General features: G+C 35.8%; 1 protein-coding gene across 12 annotated transcripts in view; it reads left to right on the top strand.

Moving 5' to 3' along the window:
- Positions 1 to 16,404, top strand: part of ROBO2 (roundabout guidance receptor 2) — a 1,241,430-nt gene that overhangs the window by 1,015,774 nt on the left and 209,252 nt on the right. The window lies entirely within an intron of this gene.

Genomic DNA, 16,404 nt, shown 5'->3' on the forward strand with positions numbered 1-16,404 from the left:
GGCTTCGGCTTCTATGTTAAGTGAGTCAGTCCATTCAAAGTTTTGAAGAAGGAAGAGACATGGTCTATTATGTTTTAAAAAAGATCACTCTTGGCATTTAGTTGAGAATTTTACAAATCAGGACTGAAACAGGGAGATAAGTTACTATGATCCAGGTGAGAGCTAACCAGGTGGAGGCAGTGGAGGTGCTGCAAGGTGATTAGAGTCTGGTACGTTTTGAAATTAAAACCATCAGGATTAGATCACTTTATGTGAGGTTATGAGAAAAGGGCAAGAGCCAAGGAAGAATCAACTATTATCAGCTTAACTGGAAGAAGGGAATTGCCATTTAATGAGATGGAAAGACTGTGAGAAGTGAAGACTTTATGAGCAAGTCAAATTTGGCTTGTCTCTTTGACATCTAAAAATGTAGATGTCAAGTAGGCAGTTGGAAGAGTGAGTCCAGGGAAGAAGTCTGGCTTGGGCATATAAATTTGGATATGAGCATACATGTAGTAAAGTCATCAGATTTGATAGGACTATACATAGAGTCCGTGGAGGTGGAAGAAATCCTAAGACTAGGCTTTGGGTCACTTTAAAGGTTGAGAAGATGAAGAGGACCTAGCAAAGAAGACTGAGAAAAAACCTGTTAGATAGTAGGCAGAAAGCAGAATGAATATGTTTTGCCATAGGTGAAGTGAAATAAATGTTTAAAGTTGGAGAGAACATTCAACTGTGTCAGACGTTACTGAAGCGTGAAAGGAGATGAGCCACAGGAACTGACCAACATGGAGGTCATTGGTAACCATTATAAGAGTAATTTTGCTGGAATAGTGGGGGTGATGTCTTTACTGCAAGAGGTTCAAGAGAGAATGGGAGAAGAGAAATTAAGAGTAAGTAAGGAGGTTACACCGCAGTTCTTCAGTCCAGGCAACAGAGAGATGGAGAGTATCAGGAGAGGAAAGTGGAGACAATAGAGAGGGGGTTTTTTGTTTGTTTTTAAGGTGGGATAAATAAATGCATGTCTCTGTGTTATGGAAATCATCTAGTAAAGAGGGAAAAATTGATGATACATGAAAGAGAGAGGGAAATTGCTGAAGCAATGTCCTTGAGTAGGCAAAAGGAGATGGGCGCTAGGCAAAAGTGGAGAAGTTGCTCTAATCTGGACACACAGACAGATCATCTGTTGTCATGAGAGAAGGTAGATAATGGGCCCAGATGCAGTCATATGGGTGGGTAAAGGAGGTAGATAATCACATATATGATTTTCGTAGGGTACAGTTCAAGATGCAAGATCATTTTTTCACATTAATGTTTGAAGATAAAATGGGAACACTGGCTTACATTGTTTTGTAGAGAAACAATGAATTGTGTTGAAAGAGAACAGATTTCCAGACAGTGTTGAGATCGCACGTAATCTGTTACATGTGGCTCCTTTTATAGTCAACTTGTATAAATAGAGAATTCCTTTTCCAATTTGGTTTAATTAAACAGTGAACCTTTGAGTGTTCATGATTACTAAGACCCCACCCCTGCCTTCAGGGAGCTGCCTGTCTGGTGGGACAAGCCCCAAAGTGTGGTGACCATATTTTCTAAATAAAAATAAAGACTGATGACCCCACCCATGGGCTGAAAACAGAAGAGAATATTTAACATGAGGGCCATCCAGTGATATTCAGGGCATATGTTTGCCCTTATTGTAATTAGTATCAGATGTTTTATGTGCTGAACTAGAGAAATACAGAGTGTTATGGAAGAACAGAAGAGCAGATGCTCAACTTTGCCAGAGAGATGTGGGAAAGCAAAGTTATGGCTTTGAAAATTACTGAAACAAAGGGAGAGGCAGGAGTTAAGCCTGGGCAGGTAGTCATACTGAATGAATTGTATTCTAAGGAGTGTGTGTGGATACTATTCTCTAACCATCAATGGTGATATAATCATGTCTGTATTGTAGAAAGATAAATCTGGTAGCTATGTGGAGCAGAGAATGGCCAAAACTGGAGGTGGTAAACTATTAAGAGTCCTCTAAAATAGCCCAGGCAGGATATAATAAGGAAATGGCAAGAGTGATTGAGAGGAGAAGGTAGATCCTAATGTGTTTTTTTAGGGGAAGAAAAACAGGACTTTAAGACATATTTGGAAAGTAAGAGAACATATAACAATGACTACAAGGTTCTATTTGGGGTAAAAGTTACGCTTTGATGTCATTTGTCAAGACATAGAGTACAGAGGATGGGCAGTTTTGGTCAGGAGGTGAGCAAACATAATAAGTTCATTATGTGCACGTTGAATGTTAGATAATTTCAAGCAGCTGGAAAGTCTGGGATTTGTTTCTCTGACATCTTTCCTTTCTTTCAGTGGACATTGGATTTATCATTGGAACTCAACAGAAGAAGAAAAAAATAGCAATATTTAGGTGCAATTAAAATGATGTGAAGGACATTCAATGCTAAAGGACAAATTCATTACATACCAAGCAAAATCAAAGCTTCCCAATATTTTTAGTGCAGGGTAACCGTATTTTCTTGATTTATTTTTTGTAAGTTATAAGATTTGCCAAAAACATTTTACTTTCTTCTTTGTTATTATATATTCATGTTGAATCAATCCATTGATTTAAAAAAAAACTAGAGAGATCATAAGAAAGGAAACGATAAAATAATACACCATAAAGAGAAGGAGTAATCTGCTTAGAGATACCCTTTTCTTCCTAGGTTATGTGCCCAGTGGAAAATGCTGTGGGGTATAGTTTTAAGATTTCTAAGAACTTCAATAAAACATACATAATAAATGCATCCAGCTCCCTATTGCATTGCCCAAGTCATTAATTATATACCAAGACCATTTAATGACAGAATAGAATGCTTATTTGGCCAATCCTCAAAGACCTCATTAATTCGTGCCTTTCTAGTTTATGGATTCAATATTTTGTAAACCTTCAAATATTAGTAAATTCATTAACAAGCTAAAGAATGCCATGATATGCCATGATATTTCCTTCTGTTTTCAAATTACACTATCATAACATTCTCATACTCAGAAAATGGTACCAACAACAGGTAGATTATGACATGAATTTACTAGCATTATGTTTTATTGTGAGATAATATATATTCAATGCATTTTTTTTTCCTGGAAACTTGGTTAAATTTAATGCATAATCATGGCAAATACATTAATTGCCTTTATTGTTAATATATTTATAATTTTCTCATTTAACATGTTTAAAACATTTTTTTTTTTAGTTTTAATATTTTTATTAAATAAATGACTTTATTATTTGCCTAAAGTGTTTTGGGGACAGCAGAAAAGATAAAAGAAAGAATAAATGAATGTACAAACAGAACTAACAAACCCTTTTACTACCTCAAGTTTTTTTTTTAAATCTTACCTTGAACAATGTTAGTAACCCACTAAAACTAACATTATTATATGATTCTCTTACTTGTGGAGAGGTATATGAAAAAGTAACAGCAGCCTTTTTGGCACTTCTAGTGTCTCTGAAGAGATGCCAGCTTGGTCTAGCATGGAATGGGTATAGTACTTGAGCAATACTTTATCATTGGAACTCAACAGAAGAAGAAAAAAATAGCAATATTTAGGTGCAATTAAAATGATGTGGGGCTTCCCTGGTGGCGCAGTGGTTGAGAATCTGCCTGCCGATGCAGGGGACACGGGTTCGAGCCCTGGTCTGGGAGGATCCCACATGCCACGGAGCAACTGGGCCCGTGAGCCACAACTACTGAGCCTGCGCGTCTGGAGCCTGTGCTCCGTAACAAGAGAGGCCGCGATAGTGAGAGGCCCGCGCACCGCGATGAACAGTGGCCCCCGCTTGCCGCAACTGGAGAAAGCCCTCGCGCAGAAACGAAGACCCAACACAGCCAAAAATAAATAAATAAATAAATAATAATTAAAAAAAAAAATGATGTGAAGGACATTCAATGCTAAAGGACAAATTCGTTACATACCGAGCAAAATCAAAGCTTCCCAATGTTTTTACTGCAGGGTAAGCACATTTTCAATACTATATACTTTTTATAGTATTAAAAAGCAGTTGGTGCTTTTTTAATCAGCTTCTCATTTTTTGGACTATATTCTTACATAACACAATAACTTTCCAACTTATCAGCTACATCCATATCCCAAAACAAGTGTACATTTTTATTGCAGATATAAATAGTAACCTTTTGAATTATAAGGTAAATTTTTATTATTCATGGCTCAGCTTACCAAAGATACTTAAGAATTAACTTAATTCTTCTAAATTTTACAACTTACTCATTTCCAAGTATATTTCTCATTTTCTTGTTTTACTTGGAGAGTCACAATTCGGAATATTGTTTGACGTGAAAGAAAGAACCATGAAGAAAAGTATTCTGATTCATACATTCATATGACTGATACTTTTATGGAAATTATTGTTTTACTAGGAGTTATGAGATTTAGAAGGGAAAGGCCCAACCTACATTTTTCAAGAGCTAGTAAATAATAAGTGTTGTTTTCATTTATTTATTTATTTTAAACATCTTTATAGGAGTATAATTGCTTTACAATGTTGTGTTAGTTTCTGCTGTATAATAAAGTGAGTCAGCTATATGCATACATATATCCCCATATCCCCTCCCTCTTGTGTCTCCCTCCCACTCACCCTATCCCACCCCTCTAGGTGGTCACAAAGAGCTGATCTCCCTGTGCTATGAGACTGCCTCCCACTAGGTATCTACTTTACATTTGGTATTGTGCATATGTCAATGCCACTCTCTCACTTTGTCCCAGCTTACCCTTCCCCCTCCCCGTGTCCTCAAGTCTATTCTCTACGTCTGCGTCTTTATTCCTGTCCTGCGCCTAGGTTCATCAGAACCATTTTTTTTTTTTTTAGATTCCATATATATGTGTTAGCATACGGTATTTGATTTTCTCTTTCTGACTTCACTCTGTATGACAGACTCTAGGTCCATCCACCTCACTACAAATAACTCAATTTCGTTTCTTTTTATGGCTGAGTAATATTCCATTGTATATATGTGCCACATCTTCTCTATTCACTCATCTGTTGATGGACACTTAGGTTGCTTTCATGTCCTGGCTATTGTAAATAGTGCTTCAGTGAATATTGTGGTACATGACTCATTTTGAATTATGGTTTTCTCAGGGTATATGCCCAGTAGTGGGACTTCTGGGTCATATGGTAGTTCTATTTTTAGTTTTTTAAGGAACATCCATACTGTTCTCCATAGTGGCTGTATCAATTTACATTCCCACCAGCAGTGCAGGAGGGTTCCCTTTTCTCCACACCCTCTCCAGCATTTATTGTTTGTAGATTTTTGATGATGGCCATTCTGACTGGTGTGAGGTGATACCTCGTTGTACTTTTGATTTGCATTTCTCTAATGATTAGTGATATTGAGCAGCCTTTCATGTGTTTGTTGGCAATCTGTATATCTTCTTTGGAGAAATGTCTATTTAGGTCTTCTGCCCATTTTTGGATTGGGTTGTTTGTTTTTTTGATATTGAGCTGCATGAGCTGCTTGTATATTTTGGAGATTAATCCTTTGTCAGTTGCTTCGTTTGCAAATATTTTCTCCCATTCTGTGGGTTATCTTTTCATCTTTTTATGGTTTCCTTTGCTGTGCAAAAGCTTTTAAGTTTCATTAGGTCTCATTTGTTTATTTTTGCTTTTATTTCCATTTCTCTAGGAGGTGGGTCAAAAAGGATCTTGCTGTGATTTATGTCATAGAGTGTTCTGCCTAAGTTTTCCTCTAAGAGTTTGATAGTGTCTGGCCTTATATTTAGGTCTTTAATCCATTTTGAGTTTATTTTTGTGTATGGTGTTAGGAAGTGTTCTAATTTCATTCTTCTACATGTAGCTCTCCAGTTTTCCCAGCACCACTTATTGAAGAGGCTGTCTTTTCTCCACTGTATATTCTTGCCTCCTTTATTAAAGATAAGGTGACCATATGTGCGTGGGTTTATCTCTGGGCTTTCTGTCCCATTCCATTGATCTGTAATTCTGTTTTTGTGCCAGTACCATATAGACAGATACTGTAAAGGTCTTCTAAGTTAACATAAACATAAATGTGTGGTTTCAGTAATGCCCTATCATAGAAAAGCTTAAATCATACTTTATCAGCTTACAGAGCTACATTGACCTTCTAACATGCTAATAATAAATATTTTTAATAATAGCTATCAAGTATTGAACACAGATATGTGTTTCACATATACTATCTCATTTAATCCTCACCTTAATGGTAATACTAGCATGTTCTTCGTAGAAATAAGAAAACGGAAGAATAGAGAAGTTAATTAGCGGTGATATCTGTAAACACTTACCTGTCATAAGTGGAGTAATAATAAAATGAATTGAACATGAGAACATATATTACTATGAAAATTAAAAAAAAAAGAAACAAATACTACATGGGCATAAATGTTATAACCATAGTGTGGTATGTGACAGAAGAAATGGAACTCTGTATTATAAGCAACTTATTTCTAGCACTTTCTGCTTCTGCCTTCTGCAACAAAACCCATCTCACAATATAAAAAATATTAGGTGGTCATTTACTATGACAATAAAAACAAAAGCTACAGTGCACATAGCTTTGAAACCCTGCTGTTTGGAATTGAAAACTTTATCTGTTTAATAAAGTTTAATATGAAATATCATTATAAATAAATTGATATTTGTTAAAAAGGAAATAAAACCAAGAACTCCGCTAAAATGACTATATTTCTATGCTAGGACTGGAGTTTTTGAGTTGCCTTCTCAAGGTGGTATTTCTCAAGTATGCTCTCCATATGGTCTTCCTGAAAATGGGGTTGGAGAAATGATTAAAAATTAAGATTACTGTGCCCAAATCCACACCTTCAGAATCTAAGTCTCAAGGAACAGGATGAATCGGCAATATGCATTTTAAGCAAGTATCCAGGATAATTTTTTAATACTAAATACCTAAGAACTATTGATCTCTGTTAAATATTCAAAATAGCCCCACCCCAATTTCTTTAAAAAAACTAATTTCCTTAATTTTTAATTTGATCTTATATAAAAGCCTGATGTTGGTGAGATGGAAGAGAAGCCCACAAAATGAAGCATGATCTCAGCTTCCATACATTTCTAGTTCAAAGGAGTTGTATTAAGTAAATATTTAAGGTAAATATTTTACAGGCTACTTTTTGTTAGTCAAATCAGTATGTCTGAAAAGTCATTTTAAAAAAAATACATTTAAATAAGTCTGAATATACGTATGTATGTGATATTATGTATGGTGTGTCTCTCAAAATGAAATAAAATTAAAAGGTGTATTTTGGTCTGTCTCTAGCTATTCAGAAAGAAGCCTTCACATTTCATGGGATTGGCTCTACCAAAGGCCAGATTTCCTGGGCACACATCCTTCTGGGAGTGGCTGCTTTCTTTACTTCCCATTTAGCAGCTGTACAACTGGGAAACGTCCAACAGAATAAAAGCCACCTGCTCCAGTAATGATTTCAGCCAAACAGGCGGTTTGAAGCTTTACCAAATGTGTTGTCTGTCACTGTGATTCAGTTTTTAAAAGGAAATTAAACTGGTCAGATATTCATATAGAAAATATGTCCTGTTTGTTAACTCCTGTTGTGCTTGAGGTTTCTTTCAGTCTACCAGATTCCATTGATTTGGAGATGCCCTTCTAAAATGAAGAGTGGAGATTGTTTAGAGAGATAAGTTTGGAAAATGAGACATTCTAGAATGTGTCCCTTATTGCATGCTACATTGTTGTACTCTGAGACTGCATTATTGCCTTAGTCTAATCTAAGTAGATTTAGGTACATTTTTTCCCCCATTGACAATTTACCTTTAATATGTGGTTATGTCCCTAGTCCTGCAAACTAAATGTCAAACTCCCATTAGAATTTTCAATTCACCTTTCTTCCCACCTCGGTCTCTATAATTATTTAAATTAGTCTAAAGATGAGACAATATAACATAGAAAGTAAAAAAAAAAAAAAAAATCACAGGCTTTTTCAATCACATAGATGCAAGATGAAAGCTGGCCTCCACTGTAATTTGCTCCATGGGCATGCTCTTTTACCCCTCTGAGCCTTAGTTTTGTAATCTGTTAAATAGGATTATTTTGTGGATTAGGTGTCTGTAGAAATATCACAGGGCATTTTATGTAAATATTTAGTACTATCTGTTTTTAAAAATTTGGTTATTATGATAGATTTATGTTTTATATAATTATCTATCCCATTGATATCTACATCATAGCAAACATCCAGAGAGGTTTCAAGTTTTATCTCATTTTACCTATCTGACCCTGTATAGCATCTTTTATTTCTGTTGCCATATTCAGCATTATGCAGAGGATGATGCAACTTCAGTATGAATTTGTTTGTAAGAGTATTTCATAATGATAAAGGCTTAATGTAAAGATTAGCTCATATAATCAAGATTTTGTTTAATGATTTCAGGAAAATGTTCTATGCATGTACTTTTTAAATGGGCCTCAGGTTTTAATAACCGAAAGCATTGAACTAGTGAGCATCATAACACTGTTAAAAACTATAAAAACAAGTTAATTGAAGTGGATATAAAAGATGAAAAAGACAAGAAGACATGGAAAAATGAAAGTGGATCAATAGGGTTTAAAAATAATTCATTGATTCTCCTATTTTCAGTAAAGTAAAAATTTTATTATAATGAACAAATAAATTATAGAAAACTTAAATAATTTAAAGTTTAAAAAAAAGAATATTTGCTGTTAAAGATATTATCTCCCTTTGTACATTAATCCCATTAATTTAGACTCTAATTTGCAGTTCATCAAAATTCATTTGAATGAATTAGAAATAATATCATGAGAAATTAGATTCATGTGCTGATTTGTATTCTTGCATTTAATGGGCACTTTGGTTTATACTCTTCTAGTAATTTTAAATGCTGAGGCAGCACCGTAGAATATGCCAACATTGGCAGACTAGTCACAAAAGTTAAGAAGCCATTTACCTAATGCAGTATTAGTTTAACTGCCCAATAGCCTATATGCAATTTTATGGTACTGGTATCTGAAAGCAAAATCAAGTTGGTGTAGAATAAGGTAAGGGACTGGCAGGTTCTTATATTTGGTATTTTACAACTTTTACTTCCCTACTATACCCATTATATCTTTTAATGTCAAGACAGTCTTCCCCAGAAATAGACATGAGGCTAAGAAGGCATTTATAGCTAATATGTATCTTTCTGCCCTACAAGGCGATTATGTCTTAGTTACCTTTGCATCTTAAGCTGTTCCTGGCACAAATTTTGCATATGGTGGGCATTCAGCACACATTTTTTAAAATGTCTTTGCCATGTCTTCCTAAGATAGAAGGATGACTCTGGAATCAATCTGTTCCCAAACTGCTGTGTCAAAAATTACAGTCAGTCCAGTGATATTGAATCACAGAATTATTTAAATAGAACTGCATTTCAAGCATGAATTTTAAAGTGATTATCTTAATGTTTTCCTGCAAAACATAGCTAATGTGTTTCTTTGCATTTTCCTGACCTCCTCTCATTGAATTGCTCCATCTTTATTGCTGAAGGGCGTGGCACTGATTGGACACTCAGTGATTTGCACCTATTTTTCATGAACGTGTCAGCCTATCATTATATAATTATATGACTTTTTATAAAAGCGTAGAAGGCTTAGAAAATAATGTGCCCTCATTTTATGAATACCCAAGTACCCTTTGAATATAACACTTTGCTCGCTTTTAGAGATATGATGGGCCACTGAAAGGCTATCATTGGGTCTTTTATGTAAATTACTATTTTTCATTATTTACCAGTTCCCAGGTGCCCCATACATAGTGTAAGTATATTCTCTGTGGCAGTCAGAATTGTACAATCTAGAAGTTAAATGATTAAAAAAGCAGATTTCCTGGGATAAATGCAATGTAATGCTATGCTATGTAGTGTAATGCAAGTAACTACTTTTTCTATTATTTACTTACTAGGCAAAAATCATCAAAATATATGGTAGTTAAGTAAATGAGGATGCTATATTTTTTTTTAATAATTTTCATTTTATATCTCTCATCTCCTTTGTTGGATTTATTCTTAGGTATCTCATGATTTTTTTTTTTTTTTTTTTAAAGAGCTCCTAACTTATTTATTTATTTATTCATTTATTTTATCTTTTTGGCTGTGTTGCGTCTTCGTTTCTATGCGAGGGCTTTCTCTAGTTGTGGCAAGCGGAGGCCACTCTTCATCGCGGTGCGCGGGCCTTTCACTGTCGCGGCCTCTCTTGTTGCGAAGCACAGGCTCCAGACGCGCAGGCTCAGTACTTGTGGCTCACGGGCCCAGTTGCTCCGCGGCATGTGGGATCCTCCCAGACCAGGGCTCGAACCCGTGTCCCCTGCCTTGGCAGGCAGATTCTCAACCACTGCGCCCCCAGGGAAGCCGAGGATGCTATCTTTTTAAGCAAGATTTATTTAACCTTACTATTTCGTCTCTATGATGTCATTCAGATAAATTATTTTTTAAAGTCTAAATGAATTATCATGTCATATTAATTACATATTTATTGAGAAGCTACTATGTCCAATTAAATGACTTTCTTATATAAGAAATGGACCTTTCATGCCGCAAGCTTTCAAAGTAGTTACAGAATTAAGACATACACGCAACACAGAACAGCAAATACCAAAAGTTTAAAATAAATAATTGATAAGGTTATATTAGGTTGAAATATATGACATTGTCCATTTTCAACTGTGATTGACGTAATATAACTCCAAACTTATCACAGTTTTACCTAATATCCCTCTCTACCTCTACTCTGTGCCTCTGTCCTTACTGGTCCCTCTACTTGGAAGGTCCTTCTCTACTTTCTCTGAAGGGAACACCTGCTTTTCATCTGTACAGTCTCAGCTAGAGCACTATATTCTCTGAGAATCTTTCCTGAAATTCACAGGATGAGTTAGACACTGCATTATTGATTACACACCTCTTACTTTTAAGATACTTCAATGCGTGGATATATCCTATAGTACATAATTTCATATACCCCTACCTCACTGTGGTCCTTCCTGAAAAGTAGTTCCTCCAGGGTAGTGTCATAACATATTTGTGTCTATAGAGCTTATTAACCTGATTGGCATGTAACAAGAGCTAAGTAAGTGCTGAAAGAATGAATGTGTGAATGTATTAATAATTCAGTAACAACATATTTTTAACTGGGGGGAGATCTTGTAGATCTTTTACTTCTGCCCCTCATTTTATAAATGAGAAAAAATGAGGCTCATAAAATAAGAGTTTTTCATGGTTCTTTAAGAGTTGAGTTAGAGCTGGGATAGCACAAGCAAGATATGAAAATCATCTATAATATATTTATTTACTTGAATATCTGTGCCCGCTAATTTCCTATCTTATTCTACACCAGCTTGGTGTCGCCTAAGGGTACCAGTATCTCTAATACTTGGGAGATAATTAGCACAGATATTCAAGCAAAGAAATAGTAACTCTGGAATAACTCCAATGACGATCAGTGGAGATATTGTAGAAGAACTGGGATTTAAATCAAATCCTGAAAGATGGGCAGAATTTTTTTGGAGGAAATGGGAGAGTGTGAGTGGAATGGTATGAGCAAAACGTTGAGGTAGGAAGGCCTAAAATGTGCAGAGACGATCTAGTGAAGAGAATATTAGATTAGTCAATGGTTATTCTTATGTCCTTAGAAAGTGTGTGGTTTTAGTCATGGGATAAGTTCTTGCTGGCTTTCTGATTTTGGTATTAGATAATGCATGTGAAATTTTAGAGAGTGTCCCATCTAGGTTGAAAAATAAATATCAATTTGCAAAAGTATTCTACATTAAAAGTTAGAACAATGTTGAAAATTAATTATAATCTCATACTTTAAAACTTGGTTTACACATAAATGTATTTTTACATTACTAAAACAGCTGGCCTACCACACTGGTAATACAAAGCGTTTATTTTTTTTCTTCTTTTGCTTCTTATTTATCACCATCAAATTATTTCTATCAACTTTAGAAAATGCTGAGGAGGTTTCTTAGATAGAGAGCTTAGTCTTCTTTTGTATATTTCCTGGAGATAAATATGAACACTCTGTGTGTGTATGTTTGTGTGTGTGAAGTCGTAAGGATGGGGTTTGGGGGAGTCGGTGGAAAGAAACACTCCCTTGATAATGTAGTTCAGGGTTTGTCAGCTCTGCCCATGCACCCACCTTTCCACAGCATGACATCACAGCTAACAGAATTTCTTCCTATGTTTGGCCTTGGCTCTAACGTTCTCCTAAGAAATGTCACCACAGGTAGACAAAAGGTTCCAATCCCAGAAGAAAGAAAAACTAGCTGTTGCCTGGAGTGGACAGCCTGCTGACTCCCACTGGCAATAAGGGAAAGATAAGGAAATGACAGCAAGTTGTTAATTTATAAACCATAATTTTCCCAGCTGCAAGGTTTGCAGTTTCTGCACCTGGTCCATTGCTGACTCATCTCACCTGAATCATTTAGTCAGCTTCATTGTGTTTGCAAGGACCGCTAATTACCTCACTGGAATAATTTAAACTATCAATAAACAATGCAATAAATCATTAAAGATAATGGTTAATAAGGAGAAATAATTTTGACTATTCAGCTTGCATTGATCTTTGATATAAAAAGATTAATTTTATATTCTATTTTTAACCTTACAGGCAACTATTAGCCATTTTTTTTGGCTGAGTTGAGCTGAGCTGGTTTTTCATTAAAAACTTGGCATTTATTTTATCATTGAAATCTTTACTGTGATATCTCATTCCAGGAAAAAGAAAATATTGTGAGTTACCAAGAAAGCACATCAAGACAAATGCTATCTTTTTAATAAAAAATCATTGCAGCATAGCTTTACAGCACATACGGTTTTAGTGCTGTAACTGAAATTTTCATCCTTTTCAATCTACACAAGTACACACACTTCTTAATCCTGTTAATTCAGAAGATCGATCTTTTTTCCTCTTAGAACTATAGCAAATATGTGATTTTATTTGTGACTGAAATTTAGAGGAGATGCAGTATCAAAATTATCTGACCTGTAAGACCTGACAATTGAAATATTTTATATTTCAGGCATTCACATCAAAGCTTAAGTGATATTTTAGTGTTAATTTCCATTTGAATGTTTTCAGAGCAGTGCTTTTTTTCCCATAGCTTTTAATTTATTTTTATGTTTTTGCTGTGGCTGGACAAAGTTGAATAACAAGAAATACTTATACTTTGTAGTCATGTTGGTCCATTGCATACTAGGATTATATTGCATAATGCATATATGCATGACATCAAGAAATTTTAATGCAAAGATTTTCATTTTAACAGTATAATAAGAACAATGCATTTTGTGTCAAAACGCATTATCTGTGGACCCATACTATAGAATTTTGACTTATTTTTAGATTGGAACCAAGGAAATAATGCTAATCTAAAATTATACAAGACATTTTTTTTTAACTTTTTGGGTTTTTATTTATTTTTATTTATTTATTTATTTATGGCTGTGTTGGGTCTTCGTTTCTGTGCAAGGGCTTTCTCTAGTTGCGGCAAGCGGGGGCCACTCTTCATCGCGGTGCGCGGGCCTCTCACTGTTGCGGCCTCTCTTGTTGCAGAGCACAGGCTCCAGACGCGCAGGCTCAGTAGTTGTGGCTCACGGGCCTAGTTGCTCTGCGGCATGTGGGATCTTCCCAGACCAGGGCTCGAACCCATGGCCCCTGCATTTGCAGGCAGATTCTCAACCACTGCGCCACCAGGGAAGCCCCAAGACATTTTTTTAATCTATGAAAATGGTTTATTTTGCCCAATCTGAAAACATTAGAAACATATATGACAACAGAGCAAAACTGTAAATCTTATTGTATCATGAAGCAAATTGGCCATTTAAACCCAAAGTATGAAATAGAAAGTATCCTCAACTACTCTTGCATATGGGAGAATGAAAGGTCACAAATGCAGTCTATCTTCTGTGTTTTAGTTCTCCATTCACTGATTCTGGGAACAGGCCAGAGCTACATTTTATTACAATCCTATAAATGCACCTGACTTATTTTTACTAGGCTTTCCCACATATTTTTCAAGCCGTCATGGTGGCCCCAACTGGTACCCAACTGGTCAGAAAGCATATAATAGAAATGAACAGTAGTGAACTAGTGTTCCCCCCCTAACCCCTATGCAATCAACCAATTAAAATTCTACTCTGCTAGTATCTGAGGGGAATCCAATGAATTATAGAGAACCAAAGACATTACTGTTTGTTCTGTTCATGCATCTTTTGGTTACAAGTAATAAAAAACAACTAAAAATTGCTCATGTAAAAAGCTGGTTTATTGGCAAAGATGCTCTCATTATTTCATGAAATTCAAGGACAAAAAGTGAAGTTGAAAGTAGTGAAGTTGAAAAACAAGGTTGTAGTCTTCTGTAAGAAGCACAGCATTCTCTCTGTGCCCTGTTTCTTTCTGCCTGTTGGTGCCTCTGCTCTCTCTGTTTATACATTTCACCTGTAGTTTGAAATGACCCCATGCAAGTTGCAAAATTATGGCCTCTTAGTTCCAGTGGCCGCTACCAACAGTTTGGAGAGAGACAGAGAGAGAAAGAATGTGGATTAGCATGGCAGAGCTTATGAGTGAGAGCCTATCCTGGTTCCACTCTGCTGTTACCATGACCATGGGGATAGATCAAGTGAGTCTATTAGTAGAACAGAGAACGATAAGCGTGTTTTATATAATCCAACCCCTATGCCTGGAAACATGGCATAGACACTGAGTGATGGCTAGAAATCCAAGCCAGTGTTGATTAGCAGTTCTGAATAAATTCTGGGGAGAAGGGAGGACTTGAACAGATTCTTGAAAGATGAGTAGAAATTGACTGGTGGGGAGGAAGATAGATCAGTTCAGTCTGGGAGAGTGGTGGGAACAAAGATGAAAGACTGGAACCTGTAAGAGAGCTCTGCTGAATGGTAACTATAATAGTGAGGACAGGAGCTGAAGGTCTACATGAAGAAACTGTGAAAGTTTGGAAAGGAAGGCTATATGGAAAGCCTTGGATGATGAACTATGAAGTTTTTACCATCTGGGAGGGTGTCTTTGAAGTTTTATTGTTGTTATTGCATTTGTATGTATGTCTGTAGGCAGTGGCTGCTAATCAGAGGTGTGCTGGTAAATGTTTAATAGACAACTTCCAAAATAAAATTGTGTGTGCATGTAAGTATTTATTTATTGTAACTTTTACTGATGTGAAGGATGTGCAACACCAATTTACAAATAATAGAATACATAATACCTTTTATCGTGAATCTCATATTTCAGAATGCTTTCACGGATTTTTGCAAAACTCTTGTATCTGTAGTCAGTCTGTGGTTGCAGTTCAATCATGATTTACCAAATGGAGTTGAATCCCAGTATGCTAATTCTTTTCCCAATACATTTATTGTCATCATCTCTAATGTGTGATCTACTGTTAAACTATTTCTCATCTAAATTATATTCTTCAAACTGAAAACTGTTCAGCTTCAGTACCAATTGTAAATGTATATAATTTATCAACAGACTCACAAAATACCTGAAAATTTTACAGTTGGCTTTTGTGGCCCTGCATGAGCTGCCTCTAGCAAGTAACTGCTTAGTATGTGAAAGGTGATGATGATCTTGATGTCAATGGAAAATAAAGTTGCATGTGGGAAAATCTGCAAAATAATCAGTGGGATTTGATTGGACATGGGAGCAAGGTGGAATTAAAGAAGATTTCAAAAATTTATGCTTAGGTGAAGGGGATAGGATGATACCATAAGAGAAAAGGGATATAAAAATCCATGCATTCAACAAATATCTATGGAAGAGCAAATACTAATGAGGAGAAGCTAAACATCCTACATGCTGTTCAGGATAATTTTCTAATTAATTGTTGAAGTCACCTGTAGTTCAAAAATAGATGCAAGTAATTATTGATTTCTGTTGAATTAAGCTTCTCTTTTCAGCTTTTAGTGGTAACCTTATTTGCACGTTCTTCCTGAAATGGCACCCTCACTAGACTTTGAGCCTTCCCAAAGCAGAATCTGTCTTACTTTCATCCTGTGTTCCCAGCATCTAGCTCAGATTTGACTCATAATATTCAGTAAATGTGGGTTGGGTTAAGAAATAAAGAATCTATAATTGGCTCCGTAAAAGAGGAAGGCTAGTCAATGATGAAAAGGGGCAGACTAGTTGACGTCAATCCTTAGCCAGGCCGAAAGAAGATGTTGATGCTAAAGCTAGAAAGTCTTGGTTTTGTTCCTGTCACATCCAAGGAAAGCCTATCAGTCTATAAGGAAGTCTATAGGGAAGAATCAATAACAAAAGTATGTGGTTTGACGCTGATGTTTCACTGTCTCCAGAGTGAAAACTCTAGCAGTCATTGGATATAGAGACACCCTTG

This window comes from Balaenoptera borealis (genome assembly GCF_965194805.1).
Source record: "Balaenoptera borealis genome assembly, chromosome: 5".
Lineage (NCBI taxonomy): Eukaryota > Metazoa > Chordata > Mammalia > Artiodactyla > Balaenopteridae > Balaenoptera > Balaenoptera borealis.